Source organism: Manihot esculenta, chromosome 8 (assembly GCF_001659605.2).
Source record: "Manihot esculenta cultivar AM560-2 chromosome 8, M.esculenta_v8, whole genome shotgun sequence".
NCBI classification, from domain to species: Eukaryota; Viridiplantae; Streptophyta; class Magnoliopsida; order Malpighiales; family Euphorbiaceae; genus Manihot; species Manihot esculenta.
This window is the reverse complement of record NC_035168.2, coordinates 39,455,731-39,470,007: the sequence shown is the minus strand read 5'-3', so window position 1 is coordinate 39,470,007 and position 14,277 is coordinate 39,455,731. Positions and strand designations below refer to the sequence as shown.

At 33.6% G+C, this 14,277-nt stretch overlaps 1 pseudogene; it reads left to right on the top strand.

Annotated features, from left to right (window-relative positions):
• Window positions 1–2,684: 2,684 nt before the first annotated feature.
• Window positions 2,685–4,184, top strand: LOC110621617 (annotated as a pseudogene).
• The last annotated feature ends 10,093 nt before the right edge of the window (window positions 4,185–14,277 follow it).

Genomic DNA, 14,277 nt, shown 5'->3' with positions numbered 1-14,277 from the left:
AGTAATACAAAACCCTTGTAAAACCCTATTCAATTGGATCTCAGATCATCAGAAAGGAAAGAAGGAGTGATAGAAGACATCAGACCCACAACGTCGGGAATTATAACGGAAGCCATGAGAAGAGTAAGACATATCTCAAATTGAAAAAGTAGGAATTACAGGGAAGAAGGAGAGCAAGATAGCAGAAGCAGTGCAAAAGGCAGAGCAGTGAGTGATCAAGCCAAATTTAGACCCATTTTTCATGTTGTTGTTAATGTTAATTTACACATTTTCTACCTAATTTTGTGGTTTTAATATTATTTTGCAGAAAATGGTGTAAAAGGGTAATTTGGTAAAAATAGCCTTAAAACTGCCCAAAAGAGAGTAAAAGAGAACAAGCCTGGTTTGCCCAAGTTGTTTGCCTAAACCAATTTGCAGCTGAAATAGGAGAAGGATGAAGAAAGTACAGACTTGTTGTTTGACCAGATTGTTTGCCGAAACAAACTGGGCAAACAGACCCGCAGGACAAAGGCAGTGTGCAGACAGCACCCAAAATAGACTATTTGACCGAGTTGTTTGCCTAAACAACCCGGGCAAATAGAGTCTGCGACAGCAGACAACAGAATCGCGGAAAATTCAAAATTTAAATTTCAAATCTTCAAGAAGTCTTTTCCTCCCCAAACACGTGAATACAACTCAGCAAATCTTCAAGATACCTCAGCACTCTATCCCACATATTTAGGAAGCCAAATCTCAAGAAGATCCAAGTGCCTTCAAAGAATCCAACTCCAATTGGAAAAAGAAATCCAATCCAATCAAGAAATCAAGGGTAGCCTATTCATCTATAAATAGAGGACAGCAAACCAGCAAAATCAAGCTCCATCTTCGAAAATCACACCAGCAACCAGCGCACTAGCCGCCGACCCTTCCTCTTTCTCTTCTTGTTTTCTTTCTTTATTTTTATGTTTGTTTCAGCCATGAGTGGCTGAAACCCTTTTTCTAGTTGAAGATTAGGTGAAACTTCAAGTTGTTTATGGATTGGGAGATCTAAACCTAATATGTTCTTCTTTTATTTATCAATGTTTATGTAATTTCATGCTTAATTCCATTGTTGCTTTGTTATTTAGATCAATAGGTCCCATTGATTCTTGATTGCAAAGTAATAATTTGTTAGTTTGAGTGGTTTAAGTCCGTAATTGCTTGAATTATTCAAACACAAGAACACTTTGTGTAAAAACCAAGGAGATTGCATAATCTAGCAAGATCGCCATACGTTTGGTAGCTAAAATTAGGTCTCTCTATCTCTTAATGCAATTGACAGTTATAAGATGCTAAAAGCCCCAAGAACGTTCATTGGCAACTTGTTGATTAGTGATTAATTAGAGGACATTCCCTAGTTAATCTATAATTAAGGAGGGATATGGTGGTGAGAAGCGTCTTCCACCCCCATAACTAATTTATTGAGTCAAATAAAAGAACCTAAGTGTCAATGATCAATCCCAACAACTGAAGTGGATCCAATTCTTCAACTAGACTTTTCTCATTATTGAATTTCCTTTACTTTATTACTTGCTTTCCTAGTTAATCTATGATTAAGGAGGGATATGGTGGTGAGAAGCGTCTTCCACCCCCATAACTAATTTATTGAGTCAAATAAAAGAACCTAAGTGTCAATGATCAATCCCAACAACTGAAGTGGATCCAATTCTTCAACTAGACTTTTCTCATTATTGAATTTCCTTTACTTTATTACTTGCTTTACTTTATTGTTTTTAATTCTAGCTTAATTCATCAATCTCAAAACCCCATCTTTATTTTATTTTCAGTTTAATTACTTGGTCTTGATAAGAAAAATAGGTAAGTATCAATTTCCTATGGATTCCACTCTTTTACCACTATCTACAGTTGTAAAATTGTGGATAACCAAAAAGATTATTTTTGACCGGCTTCGACAACCGCACAGTCAGTGAGCGAAATCAAAAGCGTAAATTTGAAATGGGTAAAAGCAAAGAGAAGACATTTTGATAAAAGCACTCTTAAAATTGTGCAATAATAATTAGAGTTTCGGTATTTACCTCCTCATTAATCATAAAATAATTAATGAGTAGATAAAGAGACACTTGATGACTACTGGGCCTTGGATACCCAGGCTATAATTGAGCCCATATTGGAAGGCTAGGTCGTAACCACATCAAAGCCCAATACACAGGTTTGTCCTCCAGTACGTAGCCCAGACCTCATTCAGACAGGCTGGACAGAGCAAGGCTTAGGCCCAAGTGAAGTAGGTTCAGCCTAATCGACTTGATGAATCTGCAGGGCAACAGATCTCTAGATATCCGGAATCGTGTCCACATGGCACCGGAGGGAATTAAATGGCCGCTTAATGATTAAAAAGGACGCAGTACGTACGTCTGTACGGCCCCGCATCGGACGTACGGCCCCGCATGACAATGATAGAAAGATATGAGCCAATCAAACCAAACTTACTAAAATATACCTAGCCTACCGAGGACATCACATTCATTCATGATGATACAATGTGAAGGTGGTTGGTGTTGATAAGCTGGTCTCGCCGTCCGTGCAAAGAGATGAAAAGAGGTGCCCCGCCCTCTGAGCTCGTTAACACGTATTTTCTTGTATAAATAGATCGCCTTATATTTTCTTATAGATCCATGAGCATATCAAGCTTACAGAACTATCTTCACCATTTTCACACACTTCAATTTGCTTATTGTTCAATACGTTCACTAGCCATGTCATCTCTACCAGCATCCGCTATGTTCAAGGTCCACAGGCGTCAACCTGAGCTATTCACTCCGGCTAAGCCCACCCCTCACGAGTTTAAGCCACTATCCGACATTGAAGACCAAGAGTCTCCTTGATTCCATATTCCCGTCTTACAATTTTATCGTCATTACCCCTCTATGCGAATGCAAATGAAAGACCCTGTTAAGGTCATCAGGGAGGCTCTTGCTAAAGCACTTGTGTTTTACTATCCATTTGCGGGTAGGCTTCGGGAATGGCCTAATCGCAAGCTTTTGGTGGAATGTACCGCTGAAAGTATCTTGTTTATAGAGGCTGATGCAGATGTTACTCTTGAGCAGTCCAGCGATGCACTTGAACTGCCGTTCCCTTACTTTGAGGAAATGCTTTTTGACGTCCCTGGCTCAAGTGAGACCCTAAACTGCCCTCTCTTGCTGGTTCAAGTAAGTACGTCCTTGAATTGTCTTGACTAAAATAATCCATGTTTAAAGACATATTTTGATTTAATAGTTTAAATTAATTGGCAGGTAACTCGTTTTAAGTGTGGTGGTTTTGCTCTTGCCCTTCGTGTGAATCACACGGTGAGTGATGCACCTGGTTTTGTGCAATTCATGTCAGGCGTGGCCGAGATGGCTCGAGGGAAACAAGCCCCTTCTGTCCTCCCAGTATGGGAGAGGCACGTACTTAATGCGAGGAGTCCACCCAGTGTGACGTGCATACATCGTGTATACGATGAGGTTGAAGACAATAAGAGTACTAGGCTACTAGCAAAGCTAGAATTCCATTAATTTCCTCTTCATGACATAGTTGACAAGTCATTTTTTATTTGACTGTCTAAATTATCAGCTCTTCAAAGATTTGCTCCTCCCCACCTCCATAGATGCTCTTGTTTTCATATATTAACTGCATGTCCATGGAAATGTCGAACAATCGCAACCCAACCACATCCGAAACAAGAGAGGCGCATAATATGTCTTAACAATGTACGCCAAAAGTTCAATCCTCCTTTATTACCAAAAGGGTATTACTGTAACAGATTTGCACCGTGGACAGCGGTAGCAATTACTGAAGAAATCACTCAAAATCGGACAGATTTTGCATTGAAATTGGTGAGGAAGGCTGCCACAAACATGATTAGAGAATATCTACATTCGGTGGCCTATCTAATGGTGATTAAGGGCAGGCCTCAATTTCACTTGGAGGGAAGTTACCTAGTGTCGGATGTTTTTACATGTAGGATTTAGAGAGATTTTGGATGGGGTAAAGCCGTGTATGGTGGTCCGGTGAGAGCCCTCCCAATAATTGCAAGCTTTTTGGTACCATTTGAAAATAAGAAAGGTGAAAAAGGAGTTGTATTTCCAATTTGCTTGCCATCCCAATTTCACGGTGACATCCAAATCTTCAAATATAACATCTACTGTATAAGCTTGATTTTTACTTAAAAAATAAATGCATAAGACGCTAATTGTATTAACAAGTAGATTGAATTTAGAGTTATATGTAAAATTCTTTTATTTTATCAATAAACTTTAGCTTATTGGTACTGAAATTATTTTCAAAATTATAAAAAAAATTTTAAGATTGAATCTTAATAAAAAAAATTATTAAATATCCCTGGTGTCTCATAACAATCAATACTTGCACAATAAATAAACTCATTTTTTATTTAGAAAAATCCATAGAAACCGATAAAATATAGCCCAAAAAAGGAAAGCGCACTTTGATCCAAACCCAGCCCAACTGCGCACTTTTCAATCTTTCATCGTCCCAACTCGTACAGGAAATTCTCCAATTTTGCGAGGAACCACTGCAAATGGCAAAGACTCTGTTGTGGCGACCGTATATTCTCTCCTCCATCACCCAGCTCTTCCTGCATCATCTCCCTTCTCCAACCCCCGAAACGACACTTCGTTTCACACTTCGCAATCCTTCCAAACATAACCGAAACGAACCTCTTCTTCTGGTAGACGTACCCATGACAGAAAAACGAAGCTCCAAATTGAAAGTGATGGCTATAAGTTATCAAAATTAGGTTTTGGTTTCGTGGGTAACCGTGGATTCGCTTTTAGAGCCACTAACGTCAATGATGCGGGGCCTATTGACTCGTCTCGTGCAATCCATGGAGAAAAAGCTATTACGTGCCATTTTATTATATTATACTGTGTACCATCTCACCATAATCAGATGGTATAATTTTAGTGTCATTGGGCTCGCTCTCATAGGTCCATGTGGCTTCTAGAACCATCTTTCCTCGTATTAATAGATAGCTGGTAAGCCTGAAGGAGATCCGTCTTGTCATAAACTCCCGGATTAATGAAATTTCCTGACCATTCCCTGTATTCCCTTACCATTCGGATTCAGTGTTCATCACTCATCAGCCATGTCGATTCCACTAGCATCCCATGCATTGAAGGTCCACGGTTGTCAACCAGAGAAATTCGATATTACAACACAATTTTGCAGCAAAACCCATAAATAAAAATTTAAAAATTAAATTATTTTGTCGCATCATTAAAGACTTGAAGTCTATGCACGAGATTCACAAATCTCAAGTCCTTCATTTCTAATTCAACTTTTTTCCATTCTCCCACGTCGCTTTCTTCATCTGTTCTTTTTTTTTTTTCTTCTTCATCTTTTAGGTATTTGTTTATTTCCAAAGAGAGGCTCTCCATTGCTATGCTATTACAGCTACTGCTGCTTCTATTTCTGCTTCTATTTTGATTTTCTTCTCCCATGTTTGTCTCTTGTTTTCTCAAAAACAGAAACAAGGAAAAGAAAACAGAGGCGAACATTTCGGTGAATTAGACAGTATTTTTTGGGCGATGAAACAGAGCATGAAAAAAAGAAGGAAATCTTTGATCTGACTTAGCAAAATCCATGGCTAAAAAAGATCTGATTTTTGTTTTCTTTAATGAATATTCACCAACAAAGTGTTACAATCAAAATCCAAAGCAGTAACCACAAGCCCAAAACAGAAAGGTTTTTCTTTTTCTGTTATTCAATCCAACGGAAAAAAAGAACTCACAAAATTTTATAATTAAATTTGTAATAAGCAATCATTCATGAAAAAACCTAAAAATTTTCAAAAAAGGAAAATCAAGAAACCCAGATAGGAGAATTAGTAATTTAATAATAGAGAGAAAAATAAAAAAAACAAATATAATTCAACGAAGAAGGAAGCAGATGAATAGATGAAGAAGAAGAAAAAAATACTTCTCCTTAGATATCGAACGAATCCCTTACACTGCTACTAGAGGTGGTGTTAACGTAGTTGAGATCAGAGGCCATCCGAAGAGAGGGGCTCACTAGGAAGAAGGAGCAGTCCTCCGGCGATTCAATTCTAGTTTCCTGGAGGATCCAGAGGAGGCCTGGATTGGAGCACCGAGGGAGCAGTTGGGCGATGATTATCCATTTACACTTGTCTTTTATTATCCATTGACTGGTAGGATTCCAAATTATTTTAAAGAAAATAACTATTTTCATTAAAAATAAAAAATTATTTTAAAAATTTTATCAATAGCTCTATATATAAATTTATTAATATATTTTATTATCAAATTAAAATTAAAGAATAAAACATAGGTTATTTTGTTTTTATGTGAAAATTTTTCAAAATACAAATTATTTTCAAATAAATGAAGTATTAAAGAAAAAATTAAATAATTTTTAAAGAAATAATAATGAACCATGATATAAAAGTTTGACAATTCTATTAATAATATTATATATAAATTTATTAATATTAATATTTTTGAATTATAATTAAAAAATAAAAAATAAATTATTTCATTGACAATTCTATTAATAATATCAAGAATTATTGGAGAAATTTTACAATATATTATGTTTTTTACAATTATTGATGGTGAAACTCCTAAGTATAAATTTTACTGTAATTAATAATTAATATATCTAATCATAGTATATAAAATAGTTTAATTCATAATTAAAATTTTAATTTAATTAGCTTTTAGCTCAACATATTTATATATACGCATGTAAATATATGAGATATATGGCCGGCAGATATTGAAAAAAAGAAAATGAGTTAAAAGTGTAAAATAAAGTAAGAAAGCAATGAAAAAACTAGAAACGCATTAATGCAGCACTATTATTTGACATACCACAATAATTATTTAAAGTAGACTATATGCTACCATTTAAAAATATGAATATACAATAAGAATTTAATTAAATAATATTTAGTTTTTATCGAGAAAAATGAAAATTGAACGTTTTAAATTTAACTCTTCTCTCTCACCTACAAAGTAAGGTTCCATGAAAAGTTATTATTGAAGAATGCAATTTAATAGATCTTTATTACACTTATAACCATGTAATATCATATTCACTAGCGTGTGGTAATTAGATTTTCAAGATATATAATAACCAATTTTATCTTTTTATAATATAAAAATAGATGAATAAAGGTATGTGAGTTACACAATTTTTAGCAATTACTAATAAGTTCAAAATATTACATTATACTCTTTCTTATCTTCAATTTATTAACTCGAGTATTAAAGTGACTACTGTAAGCGCCAACTATCTTACATTTTTTTATAAACTGTAATGTCTATTTTATCCCATCAAATATAATTTTTAGGATTATTTATTAAAAGTCATAATTTAATATATTATAATTAAATGATATTTAAAATTATTTTTAATGACATCTTTTGTTGGCTAGGCACAATAATAAACTCTAGTTCCCTCATCCACATTTTTTTTTGTCAGAGCTCATCCACAGATTAATAAGTTCACATGTTCCACAATTTTCTTTTTTTTTTTTTTTATCAGAGCTCATCCACAAATTAATCAGTTAACGTGTAGAAATAAATCAAGAAGATTGGGCAACAGGTAAGTGGACCTGCCAAAAATAAAGCGAAACTTTGCCAACCACAATCTTAGGAATTGTTGTGTTATATACAATTGTCTATGCAACATAATAAATCAATAAAAATAAAACATAGAAGTAGATGATTTAAAACATAAAAATATAATAACTAATTAGTAAAATTTTTTTTACAGAAAAAGTATAAAAAATATATATAATTTTATTAATTTTTGATTTTAAAATCTAAAATTTAATTTGTGTCAAAATAATATTTATGATATTCGCCGTTAACATATAATGATAATTTTTAGACGACGTTAGAAATATTAATATAAAATATTGATATAAAAAAGGACTCATAATACTTATAAACTTTATGATTTACAAATAAATAATATTCTAGTTAGTAGATATGTAATTTTTTGTAAAGATATTTTTCCTTATATTCATGCTACAGTTTTAAATTTATCTCCCATAGTTCTTATTTGCATTGCTGAACTGGATGTTATAGATGAGGCTCTTACACATTCAATTCCTCACTTCATGTCTGACCAATCCAATCAGGACAACTCAGTTCACTCCATGTCCAAGCAATATGAACAAGTCAGTTCAGGTCAATTCAGGTCATTCCGTATCCGATCAGGTCAATTCAAGTCACTCCGTGTCTGACCAGCTTATTCTAGTCCTAAAGGTATTATAATGGACAATGGTACCAGTATACTAATTACTCATATAGGTTCTGTTTCTCTACCCTATTCATTTAAAGATTTTCGTTTACAGAATATTTTGTGTGCATCCCAAACTAAAAAAATTTGATATCTATGTCTCAATTCTGTAAACAGAATAACACCTCCATTGAATTCTTTAATTTTGATTTTTATGTGAAGGCACTGAGTACGGGGCGCCTTTTCTACGCGGAGTGAATAAGGATAATTTGTATGTCTGGCCGATTTCACAATCCAACACAACTTGCTCTTTTCCTTCTGTAAATACTGTTGTGTCTGCTCCAAGTTTAAGTTTATGGAATCGTCGATTAGGTCACCCTAATTTAAGAACTTTAAAAAGCATTTTGAATTCCTTTTCATTGCCTTATTCTTATTCTATTGAGTTTCATTATTGTAATTCTTATTCATGTAATAAAAGTATTCGTTTGCCTTTCGCCATTATGTCTCTCAAAAGTCATACACCATTGGAATTAATTTACACAGATGTTTAGGGACCATCGCGTATAGAATCCATTGATAAAAACATATATTATGTCATATTTGTTGATCAATTTTCAAAATATACATGGCTTTATCTCATAAAAAATAAAAGTGGTGTTCTTCAACTCTTTTCTACCTTTAAATCCTTTGTGAAAATTTTTTTTCAAACCACCGTTAAGAGTGTTTATTCTTATGGTGAGGGCGAATTTCTTGCTGTTAAACAATTTCTTAACTACTATTGAATTCAACACTTTCTCTCCTCTCCTTATACCCCACAACGAGTAGCACAAGCTAAGAGAAAACATTGTCATATCACTGCAATTGCTCGAACTCTTTTACATCGAGTCAGTCTGCCATACAATCTTTGGTCTTTCGCTTGTGTTAGTGCTGTCTATTTAATCAATAGATTACCCATAGGTACACTTTCTTATTCATCTCCTTATCATACTTTGTTTCAGTCAGACCATACTCTCTTTAACTTTAGAACTTTCAGTTGTCTCTGTTTTTCATGGCTGAAACTCTATACCAAACACAAACTTGAACCATGATCTTGCCCTTGTGTGTACTTAGGTTTTTCTATTCAGTATCATAGTTATCAATGTTTTGATCCAACTTTTACAAAGATTTATTTGTCTATGGATGTCACGTTTGTTGAGCATGATTTTGCTTTTTAGACCATGTTTAAACACCCAAAATTCAGTTCTTCTCTTCCAATTTGGTATAATCTTGATACACCATTACAAAAGCATGATCAATCTAGTGCGTCCCACCCAGATGATTCAATCTCGTCCCTTATTACTGTCTCCATTCCAAGACATGCGAATCAACCTTCAAGCAATGTGTTAAGGGAGGCTTCTTCTGGTTCAGTAGCGTCACAATCATCAGGTACGTTTTCTTCTTCTCCTTCCTCCTTACATCAAACAAAACTTCCTCTTTCATCTACTGCTGTTTCACCTTAATTAGATGTACAGCCTGTTAATACCTCTACTGAAATTTCACCTCAATCAGATATACAACCTATTCATCAAGTAATCACTAGATCTCAGAATAATATTTTCAAACCAAATAAGATGTTTGATTACCTAGCAATAATAGACAAACCCAGCTTACCTACAATTGTTAAACAAGCTAGAAATGATGAGAAGTGGTGTGCAGCCATGGATGATGAATATAAAGCTTTGATTCGAAATCGAACATGGAATTTGGTTCCTCCTAATGATTTACATAATATTGTTGACTATAAATGACTTTTCAGGATCAAATACAAAGCAAATGCAGACATTAATAGGTACAAAGCTTGCTTTGTTGTGAAAGGTTTCACATAGAGACCAGGAATTAATTATCATTCCACCTTTAGCCTGGTAGTTAAACCAACGATAGTTCAGCTTGTGCTTAGAATTGCAGCACAAAATCATTAGCAGCTACATCAATTAGACGTAAACAATGCCTTCTTACAAAGGAAATTGGATGATAAGTTTTAAATGAGACAGCCTAAGTGTTATATCAGTTTTGAATTTCCAACCTATGTCTGCAAACTTAACAAAGCTATCTATGGGTTGTAGCAAGCTCCCAAGGCTTGGTACATGGCACTGAAGACTTTTCTAACACAATATAGCTTCCATGAATCTAAATCTGATAGTTCACTCTTTGTGCTTCGCAAGCCTGATATAATCATCATAGGTAATTATCAGATTGCTCTTACTAATGTGGTTGCTACCTTGTCCAAACATTTTTCCCTTAAAGATCTTGGGTTACTTCACTATTTTCTTGGAGTCGAAGTGTCCACAACGCTAGAAGGAATTATGTTATCAGAATCGAAGTATATATTTGATCTTATCAAAAAGTATAATATGCATTACTGTCATGGTATTTCTACTCCTATGGCTTCTACTCTGCTTACATTGCAGGATGGTACAAGTTCCATAGATGTGACCCAATATCGTGAAGCTGTAACGACCCGGGAATCGGACCTATCTTATCTTCTAATCCTACTAAAGGATAAAAAACTCTGACAAGGCTGTTTTATCCAAGCCTAACTTGTTAAAAACATTTAAGATGAGAAGTTTAACAGAACTACCTGTATCCACCAATATCCGCCTTACCTCGTATCGGTTCAGGAGGATCTTAACAATCAGTGGATCATTTTGAAAGAATCCAATCGCTTTGTCAGTAGGATCGAACCTTACCTCTTGCTTGGTCTATAGTTCTTGATCGACAGATAGGACGTCTTCTGCTATACGCTTATTTTTTCATGTGCTTTTATTTAGTCCTCCTATAATGACATGTACAATTCCTGCCATTTTGAAAATGGAAAGAGAGAGATATATATTCTTCTATGAAAAAAAGAATAGGAAACCAGTCGTAATTCAAATGAATGGAGGATTCAAAGGATCTCCCAGCAACGAAACGAAATGATATTGCAGAGATTAGATTGATGACATGACTGGAATAGAACTATGTTGTGATTGGTTTAGCACTAAAAGAATGTGAGGTGGTGGTGGGTGTTCACGGCAACCATTCCGATGCTTAAGTTAATATACTGAAGAAGAGAGTTAATGAAATAAATTGCTTAGAGTATTTGTATGAGAGAATAATACATTTGCTTCTGTCATTCTTCTCCTTTTATATTGTAAGAAGGTGGGGATAAATATAGCATTTTCTGATTACCCGGCGATGATGTGGATGGCTGCTTGATAAGGGATATCGCCAGCTAATAAATTGGCAATCTCACGATTACAGGTGTAATGATGATATGCTGGGTTGTGCCTACTAATGGTAACTCTGTGTCTAGGCTCGCCCTATTAAGGGGAGAACGAGTTTTGATAATGTACTGGGTATTAAAATGTCCGAATCTTCCTTCATTTAGGTTGGACCGCCTTTTCCACTTATTAATTTCTTATCACGTGAGCCTATTTCGCAATGACAGCTCACAGTTTGCTTTGAAAGATTGTTATGTAGCATCAGTTACCAACAGTTACGTATTATTTTACTGGTAATAATATATTATTATTATTAAAAAAAATTCTTTTTAATAAGGCTAATAATTTTTATTGTTACTATATTTTTATATGTATTACTATCAACAATTATTCATATTATTATTATCTATTAATTTTTATAATAGTAAAATTTATAAAAATTTTCTATTAATATAACATTTATTGCAGTGTATATTTTTTAAAAATAACTAATATAATATTTTTTAATAGCATTTGATATAATATTATAGGGGTGAGCAGTATTCGGTTTAAACCGAAATAATCAACCGAACCGATTAATTTCAAAAATTTGATTCGATTTTATTTTTAATTCGGTTCAATTCGGGTTTCATTTTTTGAAAAATCGGTGATTTCGGTTCGATTCGGTTTTAGATTCAAAATTTTTTATTAGACCGAACCGAACCAAATCACCTATACTATGTCGTTTTGAAATGTACTCTTATTTTCCCTAAATCTAAAAGTAGAGTTCACGCTAATCTCCATTCCACGCCGCCTCACCCTCATGTCACACACAATGCCTGTGCCTCTTCTCCGAGCACTGAGCTCCACCACTTCCAGCGGGTCCACCGTCCGCCGTCCAACCTCCACTTTTCTCCCGGCATCGACTGATTAACCATCGCGGCTAACCCGAGTCGTCGCTCTTGACTACGTTGCGGATGCGCGACTTAGCAACGCGGACTCCTCCTCACCTCACTGTCGCTTTCTAGTCTCTCTCTCCACGCAATCGTCAGCGTCGGCCGTCGCTTTCCAGTCCATCGGCTCTCCGCGTTGCTCTCAGGACCGAACCGAAGAGGGGTGCTTTAGGAACTAGAAAATGTGAATTTTTCTCTGACGAGACTGCCCTCGGCAAAGGTACCATCAGCGATTCAGCGTAGAAGTAAGAATAATGGCATAAACGGTTCTGGTCGCAAGAAGTAGGGAGGGTAAAATCGAAAATTCTCGGCTTGCAAAGAGGGTGAGTGCATGGTAAAATGGAGAAGAAAGAGGAGAGAGAAGGATCAAACGCCACCGTAAGAGGAGGCTTCTTAGGAGCCTTGTTATGGCACTGAATCCAGGAGAGCAGCTACCAGTTTCCAAAACCATTTGTTGGGTCTGAGGAGGAGTCCCAATTGGAAGAGAGACGATCAAGGCCATGGAGTACTTGAAGGTGGATCTCTAGTTATAGGGTGAGGTATTGATTGGTGGGTTCTACTTGGTTTGCGAGACAAAAGAAGAGTAAAACGAAGGCTCCTAAGAAATTTAAAAATCTATTCAATCGATGGGGTTCGACCGAACTGAACCGAACCGAATCGGTTCGGTTCAATTTGGTTATTCCCCTTATTCGGTTCGGTTCGATTTGTGTAAAATTCTACATTTCGATTTTCAGTTATTTCGGTTCAGTTCAATTTTGAACCGAACCGACCGGATGCTCACCCCTATAATATTATGTTTCACAAAGATATACGATATTTAATTTTATTTTTTTAAAGAATTTTAACTATTGGTTTGTTTTTTTTATTAATAATGTATATAATAATTCTTTTAATAACAATCGTTATAATTTTATATTTACAACTAAAATTATTTTGTAAAAGATATAATTTTTTAATTAATCTTTTTGCTTAACGGATAGTGCAAATTATATATTTATTATTTTATTTTAATAATGTAATTTAATATTTATTTTAATATCTTATTTTTAAAATTGCACTATAAGATTTTTTTAATAATGACATCTTAAAAAAATATTTTATATATAAAATAATTTATTTTTTATTATTTATTATTTAAATTTTCTCTATATCTAAACATCAGAAAATAATTTTTTAAAAAATATTTTCATAAAATAAATAGAGGATCAAATTGTTAAAATAACTAACTCCTAAAAATTAATACTCGTATGGACATATATTTTTTTTTATTTATGAAAAATAATTTATATTTAAAAAATATATTTTATGAAGAATATTTTTTATGAAATATATTTTTCAACAATATCACTTATTTTTTATTACTTAATCTTAAATTAAAAAAAAATTTATTAATAAATTTATATTTAATAAAAATTTTAAAGTGTAAAAAATAAATTTTCTTTTCAAAACAAAAAGTTTCTTTCTAAAATGATTTTTTTTTTTATTGATTAAAAAAATATTTGTATTAATTAAATTTATTAAATATTATAAAATATAAAAAATATATTTTTCATCAAATAAATAAAAGTTAATTTTATAAATTTTTTTAAAATTGAAGTATTTTTTCTTAAAATAAAAATTAAAAATTAAAAAAATAGAATATGAGAACTCCCATAACTATTACCTAACATGCGTGCAATTTGACGTATCTTTGAAAACATTTTTTGTGTGTTCTTTTTCACATTTAAACTTTGCCATATATACCCAATAATAATTAATGCAGTTCCTTTGTTTTTCCTTTTTCACATTTAAAATTATTGTCATTCATAGAAAATGATTTTAGCTCATTTAAATTGTCAATCACATTTTCTTTTCCTAATAAT